This window comes from Giraffa tippelskirchi, chromosome 5 (assembly GCF_054371585.1).
Source record: "Giraffa tippelskirchi isolate mGirTip1 chromosome 5, T2T-mGirTip1v1.2.pri, whole genome shotgun sequence".
NCBI classification, from domain to species: Eukaryota; Metazoa; Chordata; class Mammalia; order Artiodactyla; family Giraffidae; genus Giraffa; species Giraffa tippelskirchi.
The window spans coordinates 145,011,150-145,019,051 of record NC_137279.1 but is presented as its reverse complement, the minus strand read 5'-3'; the positions used below and the strand labels follow the sequence as shown (position 1 = coordinate 145,019,051).

The following is a 7,902-nucleotide window of genomic DNA, read 5'->3' as shown; positions in this document are numbered from 1 at the left end:
TGGGAACAGAGACTTCACTTCTTCTCTCTCATGCTTATCCAAAAAAGAGAACTTCCTTTCCATTTTCATGGCTGATTCGTGAATAGAAGTTAAGAAACAAGAGCTTTGCATTTATATCTCAAAAAATATCAACAAACAGTTGGTAGATTAATCCTGCTTTGTAAAAAAGTATTATTATTAAAGGAGTAATGGGTCAGGAGGATCCCCTGGAGAAGGGAATGGCTACCCACTCCAGTATTCTTGCCTGGAGAATTCCATGGACAGAGGAGCCTGGCGAGCTACAGTCTATGGGGTCACAAGAGTTGGGCACAACCTAGTGACTAAGGAAGGAGCAATGTATATCTCTGCATGTATAGATTTTGAGTGATTTTTTCCTTTATACTTTTGTTTATGGTTTAAATGTCTGATTATGTTTTTTATAATAAAAAAGTAGTAAATTCATTTTCTTTTTTTTTTAATAAATTTATTTTAGTTGGGGGCTAATTACTTTACAATATTGTAGTGGTTTTTGCCATACATTGACATGAATCAGCCATGAGTTTACATGTGTTCCCCATCCTGAACCCCCCTCCCACCTCCCTCCTCATCCCATCCCTCTGGGTCATCCCATTGCCCCAGCCCTGAGCATTTGTCTCATGCATTGAACCTGGAATGGTGTTCTTTTCCACATATGATAATATACATGTTTCAATGCTGTTCTCTCAGAACGTCCCACCCTCACCTTCTCCCTCAGAGTCCGTAAGACTATTCTATGCATCTGTGTCTCTTATTCTGTCTCGCATATAGGGTCATCGTTACCATCTTTCAAATTCCATATATATGCATTAGTATACTGTATTGGTGTTTTTCTTTCTGGCTTACTTCATCTGTATAATGGGCTCCAGTTTCATCCATCTCAATAGAACTGATTCAAATGCATTTTCATTTTGAATATAATAACCAGATATATTAAGTCAAAATTGATGCTGCATTAGCTTAAAAATATGTTTAGTTATAGCCACTATTAATGGTGAATATCAAAAACATGTTCAGTGCACTGTGAGCTGATTAATAGTAATATTAATGAATAGTATTTATTGAGTTCTTATGTACTTAGACTATACAAGTGGTTTACATGTATTTTTACATTTAATCTTCCTAGTTCTCTATTATTTAATCTCTATTTTATGGTAGAGGAACCTTTGGTTTAGATTGGTTAAGCTAGTTGCCAGAGTCATGTAGTTACTGAATAGCAATGATTTGAACCAAAAATGAGTCCTCAGTCCATATCCTTTGTCTCTGTGCTCGGCTGCCTTCAGACTTGAGTATAACATCTGTGCCAGAGTATAGCTTATACGTTCTCATTTTCATGGAAAATCCCTCAATAGAATCGTTAGAAGTCAATGGCACTGAAAATATGTTCAGCAGCTTTTATAAATGTCCCGATTTAAAGAAAAATGGTCCATATGTTATGCACTAATGATTGAAAAATTGTGAGTTTCAAATAAATATCTTACTGTTTTTCATAGTACCCTAGACTTAGATTGCAAGTTGACCTCTGTGTTGTGAGTAGGCCAAAAGCTCATAGGTCTCAAAGGCTGCCTAAAACTCCTACTCTGTTTTTCCTTTTGGTTTGTACATTTCAGGGCTAGATGTTATCTAGAAGACTTGGACTTGAAACTGTTATCATGATTAATCCTTTAAGTAAACTCATTTTTATGAGATGCCAAGCCTTTAATCTGGCTGGGCTCGAGGCAGCTATATTTTGTAACCTGGGAAGCTTATCTAGAAAATCTTAGAACTACAGATTAAGAATTGGCAAAGTACAGAGAGTGTAACACAACAGTACTAGATAGCCGAGAGGTGACTAAGGCGAGGTGCCAAGGACAGACTTAGCCAGCTAAACAGTTTCACCAGAAATAAGTTCTACAGGTAAGTCATAGGTGCCCCCTGCAGTGGAAGGGCATGAACCCAGGTCTTCTGCTTCGTAGGCAGAGTCTTCACTGTCTGAGCCCCAAACCAGGGATCAAGGCAGTGTGCTACCACCAGATTCTTATCTGTCATTCCTCTGTTCAACTATGCAAGGCTCTTCAGATGAACATATCTAATCTAATTAACATATTTAATAGTACATTAAAATCAAAAGTACACTAAACTCCAGACTTTACATTTTTGGGTGGAAATCACATGAGCTTTCATTCCTAAGAATATAAGTAGGTTCTTAACTCCCCCTTCTGCAATGGAATGTCACCTCTGCCACTTCTGTGTCTTTTTAAGTTTGTTTGTTTTCCTAGAATTTATTTATGTTATTGACTATGCCAAAGCCTTTGACTGTGTGGATCACAATAAACTGTGGAAAATTCTGAAAGAGATGGGAATACCAGACCACCTGACCTGCCTCTTGAGAAACCTGTATGCAGGTCAGGAAGCAACAGTTAGAAGTGGACATGGAGCAACAGACTGCTTCTAAATAGGAAAAGGAGTACGTCAAGGCTGCATATTGTCACCCTGCTTATTTAGTTTATATGCAGAGTACATCATGAGAAATGCTGGGCTGGAAGAAGCACAAGCTGGAATCAAGCTTGCCGGGAGAAATATCAATAACCTCAGATATGCAGATGGCACCACCCTTATGGCAGAAAGTGAAGAAGAACTAAAGAGTGTCTTGATGAGAGTGAAAAAGTTGGCTTAAAGCTCAACGTTCAGAAAACTAAGATCATGGCCTCTGGTCCCATCACTTCATGGCAAATAGATGGGGAGACAGTGGAAACAGTGGCTGACTATTTTTGGGAGCTCCAAAATCACTGCTGATGGTTATTGAAGTCGTGAAATTAAAAAACGCTTACTCCTTGGAAGGAAAGTTATGACCATGAACTGTGGTGTTGGAGAAGACTCTTGAGAGTCCCATGGAGTGCAAGAAGATCCAACCAGTCCATCCTAAAGGAGATTAGTCCTGGGTGTTCATTGGAAGGACTGATGTTGAAGCTGAAACTCCAATACTTTGGCCACCTCATACGAAGAGTTGACTCGTTGGAAAAGACCCTAATGCTGGGAAGGATTGGGGGCAGGAGGAGAAGGGGACGACAGAGGATGAGATGGTTGGATGGCATCACCGACTCGATGGACATGGGTTTGGGTAAACTCCAGGAGTTGGTGATGGACAGGGAGGCCTGGTGTGCTGTGATTCATGGGATCACAAAGAGTTGGACACGACTGAGCGACTGAACTGAACTGAGATAGCATATTAAAAAGCAGAGACATTTCTTTTTCAACAAAGGTCCCTCTAGTCAAGACTATGGTTTTTCCAGTAGTCATGTGTAGATGTGAGAGTTGGACTATAAAGAAAGCTGAGCGCCGAAGAATTGATGCTTTTGAACTGTGGTGTTGTAGAAGACTCTTGAGAGTCCCTTGGACTGCAAGGAGATCCAACCAGTCCATCCTAAAGGAGATCAGTCTTGGGTGTTCATTGGAATGACTGATGTTGAAGCTGAAACTCCAATAGTTTGGCCACCTGATGGGAAGAACTGACTTGTTTGAAAAGACCCTGATGCTGGGAAAGATTGAAGGCAGGAAGAGTAGGGGATGACAAGGATGAGATGGTTGGATGGCATCACCAACTCAATGGACATGAGTTGGGTAAGCTCCAGGAGTTGGTGATGGACAGGGAGGCCTGGCGTGCTTCAGTCCATGCGGTCACAAAGAGTCAGGTATTAATGAGTGACTGAACTGAGATGAACTGTCCTTCCAGTTCTTAATAAATATTGTCAAAAGAAATAATAATCAGATTTGAACTTGTCTTTGAAGTAACTTTTTTAGAAGGCTTCCTTGAAAATCTAATGTAGGATCAAAAACAATTGGGAAAAAGTAGAAATCACTTAAGTATGCTTTCTTACTCTATTCTATGTGATAGAAATAAAATACTCACTTTCAATGGCTCAGGCGCTAGTATATTTGTCTTCTTTTCCTAGGGTGGGAGGGTGTTGGTAAAGGGAGCTCTAATGAATTAATATACTAGATTTTCCAATGTGCAAATAAACTACATCCTTCTAGGGAATAAATAGTCTTTAAAGACTGTCCCACAGAATACCCAGCCTCATTTATAGAGCAAGACTCTAGGCAGAATTGTGAAATTAGTTGTATGTATCTTTTTATTCTTCCTTTTCTGTCATTGTTTCCTATCTTCCATCCAAAAGCCTCATGTTCTTTTATTTCCACATTTTGTGTGCTCAGCAAAGGATGTGGTAAATGCATAGCCATTAAGATACAATGATTTATATAAATTTTTGTGTTCTTTTGACTTATCCTCTTTGTAATTTAATGAGCTTTTAGGTATCAGTGGGATTGAGGAGGCATTTACTACAGTCAGAGGGACCTTGCTGGAGTTGGTAAAATCACAACACATGAAAACAGGCTCTCCCTGCTTTCTTAGGTATTAAGGGCAGCCTTGCCTTTTTCTCATTTTCTAGGTAATATGGGCCTAATTCCAGCCACACTAATCACGGTGCTAATCACCTTCACCTGATTCATACTAGTGGTTTCTCCATCTTGTCTCTTTCTTTTTTATTTATTTATTTTGGCTGTCCTGGGCCGCCTTTGCTGCACGGGCTTTTCTCTAGTTGCAGGGAGTGGGTGTTCCTTGCAGTGGCTTCTCTTGCTGTGGAGCACAGGCTCTAGGTTTATGTGTGTTTCTGTAGTTGTGGCACTTCGGCTCAGAGGTTGAAGTTCCTGGGCTCTAGGGCACAGGCTCAGTAGTTGTGGCGCACGGGCTTAATTGCTCCATGGCACGTGGGATCTTCCCAGATCAAGGATTGAATCCGTGTTTCTACCGCTGAGCCACCAGTGAAGCCCTTTATCCTGTTTCTGTGCAGTGTATCAATGCTATTGTCTCCGCTTAGAATGCCTTCCACTCCCCTCTCAGGCAATCCATGTTCCTTACTTTAAATGAGCCCAGCTTAATCAAAATTCTCCTCCCTTCAAGGTGTAAATAATTGAAAGGAAGAAATCATCCTCCAAAGAAGCAACTGAAAGCATATGAGAAAATATACAACCGCTAGCCATTTGTGTTTGGGCTGCTGCTGAAAGATTCGTGAGTAATACACGATCCTGACACGTGAGGAACTTACCTTCCTGTAACAGACACAGGCAGGAAAGTATAATATCATGAAGAGGCTGCAATAGCAGCAACAGTCACAGGATGTGAGGGGACAGAAAAAGGAAGGGACACTGTGAGGGTGCACTGTTGTCACCCGGATCGCCCTTAGAAACCGCATTCCTTCAGGAGTCATGCCACACAATTTACTTTCTCTAACTGCCTAGTAACCACTGCATCACAGTTATAGAAAAAAACATTTTAGTCTAATAAAACCAATGAAAACACCCATCAGAAGCAATGGTTCTTACAAAGGGCAGTAGGCAGACCATGAGCACTGTTAGATGCTGTCCACGTTCCTCTTCAGTGTCAGGCTCAGTGATGAAGGAGTTGCTGGATCACTTTCCTGGTTACATGCATCCTGGCTTCCCTCCTCCTGGTTTGGAAAGGTGCTTACAGAAGATTCTTTCATGCTAGCAAGTCAAGTCCTTCTGTATTTGGTATGTGTCTGTAATAGCAACCATATGAAGGGTGTTGAAATTCCTAAGTCATTGAGAGATTATTGGAAAGCAGTGGTTAAGAACCAGCCTGCTGAGGTTTTAGTCCAGGCTCCATCACTTACTAATGATATGGTTTGATGACAGGAAAGAGGCTTCAGTTGTTCATGCCTCAGTTTCCTGGTACATACAATGGGAATAGCTTTACCTCATAGAATTGATGTGAGAATTGATGAAATAATAAAATTAAAGTTCTTCACACTGCACTTGAAACCTTGTATATTAGTTTCCTAGGCTTACTGTAACAAATTGCTACAAACTGGGTAGCTTAGAAAGATATAAATAATTTTTTTACAGTTCTGGAGATTATAAGTCAGAAATTAAGATGTCATCAAGGCCCTGCTCCCTCTGAAGGCTCTAGAGAAGAACACTATTTTGCCTCAGCATCGGGTTGTTATGGCAATCTCTGGTGATCCTTGGCTTATAGACATATCACTCCAATTTCTGTCTCTCTCATTACACATTATTCTCCTTATCTGTCTCTCTTTGTCTTTACATGGCCTTCTATAAAGATACTATTAATTGGAGTTAAGGCCAACCTTCATCCAGTATGACCTCATCTTATTTTAACTAATTACATATGCAAAGACCCTATAAGGTCATGTTCATAGGCTCCAGGTGAACATTAATTTTGGAAGAATACTCTTCAGCCCAGGATACTTAGTAAGCATGCAGTAAGTGTTAGTTAAAACACACTGGGGGCTTCCCTGATGGCTCAGATGGTAAAGAATCTGCCTGCAATGTAGGAGACTTGGGTTTGATCCCTGGGTCAGGAAGATCTCCTGGTGAAGGGAATGGATACCCACTCCAGTATTCTTGCCTAGAGAATCCCATGGACAGGGAAGCCTGGAAGGCTACAGTCCATGGTGTTGCAAAGAATGAGACATGACTGAGTGTCTAACACACACATGCACATATACACACACACATAAAACACACTCACCCATTTTACCACCCAAAAACACAAACACAAAACATAAAACACATCTTTACTCCCACACACAGAAAGCATTCTGGGAAGATGGTGGCTTCAATGTGATTTTATTCCTCTCTATTCCCAACTCGCATCTGTCCATTTCAGAAGAGAGTAGTTGGGACTTTGCAGAAGGCTCTGAGTGTGGGCTGGAGGTTGTTGGATATTACTGGTGAAGAGAGAGCTGCACTCTGGGCAGTTCCAGCAGAGAGCTGCTCTCAGAATACAGCTTTCCTGGACCCCGAGCCACTGAGGAGTAGCTGAATCCTCTCTACTCCAGAGAATGAGCAAATGGTAGGAAATTGGATGCAGAGCTGATAAGATGACAGCCTGCCTGTTGCTGTAGCACCTGCCCCAAAGAACAGAACAGTATGTCTTAATTTTCAATCTTTGACCATTTAGGGTATCCATCAGCTGTATCTGAGCTTCAATATTTTGGTAAAGGAAAATGAGACTGTCCACCAATGGGTCAGGTAGAGACAGGAGGCTAAGTATGACTCTTGAAATGAGCTCCTACTGAAATATAGTTGCTGGGGAAGGTAAAAAGTAATATGAATAAAACAGTGAAAAGAACAATTAAGGATATAAAGAGAGCATGAAACAGACTATCTGAAATTAAAATGTGATTTATAAATGGAAACATTCAGTAGATGGAGGGAGAAGGGCATTGTCCTTCCTAGTCAAGAGCTGTGTGCTGGTCTGAAAGATAAAATTAAGACACAGAGCAAACTTTCAAAGAGATGGAACTCATGATGGTAAAGAGAACAGACTTGGAGGAAAGATCTATGAAAAATCTGAGAATTACAGGAACTTTTCCAGCTAAAGGAAAAAAAAAAAAAAAACAGAGGGATGAGAGAGCTGAAGAAAGATCTGACTACAGTTTGAAAGTGTCCCAGGAAAGACTCAAAAGACTTATTTGGGCATATACTGGTAAAATTGCTGAATTTCAGGATAGAGAGAAATCTCATAATTTCAGGCGGAAAGAGAAAGGTGGTTACAAGGGCAAAACAATCAGACTGGCTTTGAATTTCAACAGTATCTGAAATGGTAAATTACTTAGAGAAAAGGACTAAAACCTAAGGGTCCAAGCAGAGCCAATATACATAAATTCATGGATCAGGGTTAAAGAGAGATGTTTGAGGCTGTGCCCTGCCTAAGGAAAATACATAAGAAAGGGCACAAAACAAGCGAAGGAACTGGGACAGAGACTTCAATATAAGCAAAGATGAAGAAGAGAGAAAAGTGTTTAGAAATAGGGAAGGAAGTTTAACTGACAACACAAAAAGAGTCTAGGTAAAACAGAA

The 7,902-nt window shown here is 40.5% G+C and overlaps 1 long non-coding RNA gene across 1 annotated transcript in view; it reads left to right on the top strand.

Annotated features, from left to right (window-relative positions):
- Nucleotides 1-7,902, top strand: part of LOC145506166 (uncharacterized) — a 150,681-nt gene that overhangs the window by 46,813 nt on the left and 95,966 nt on the right. Inside the window, exon 4 of the long non-coding RNA XR_014053587.1 lies at nucleotides 4,958-5,129. This is a non-coding gene — a long non-coding RNA (uncharacterized LOC145506166). The remainder of the gene's footprint in view (nucleotides 1-4,957; nucleotides 5,130-7,902) is intronic.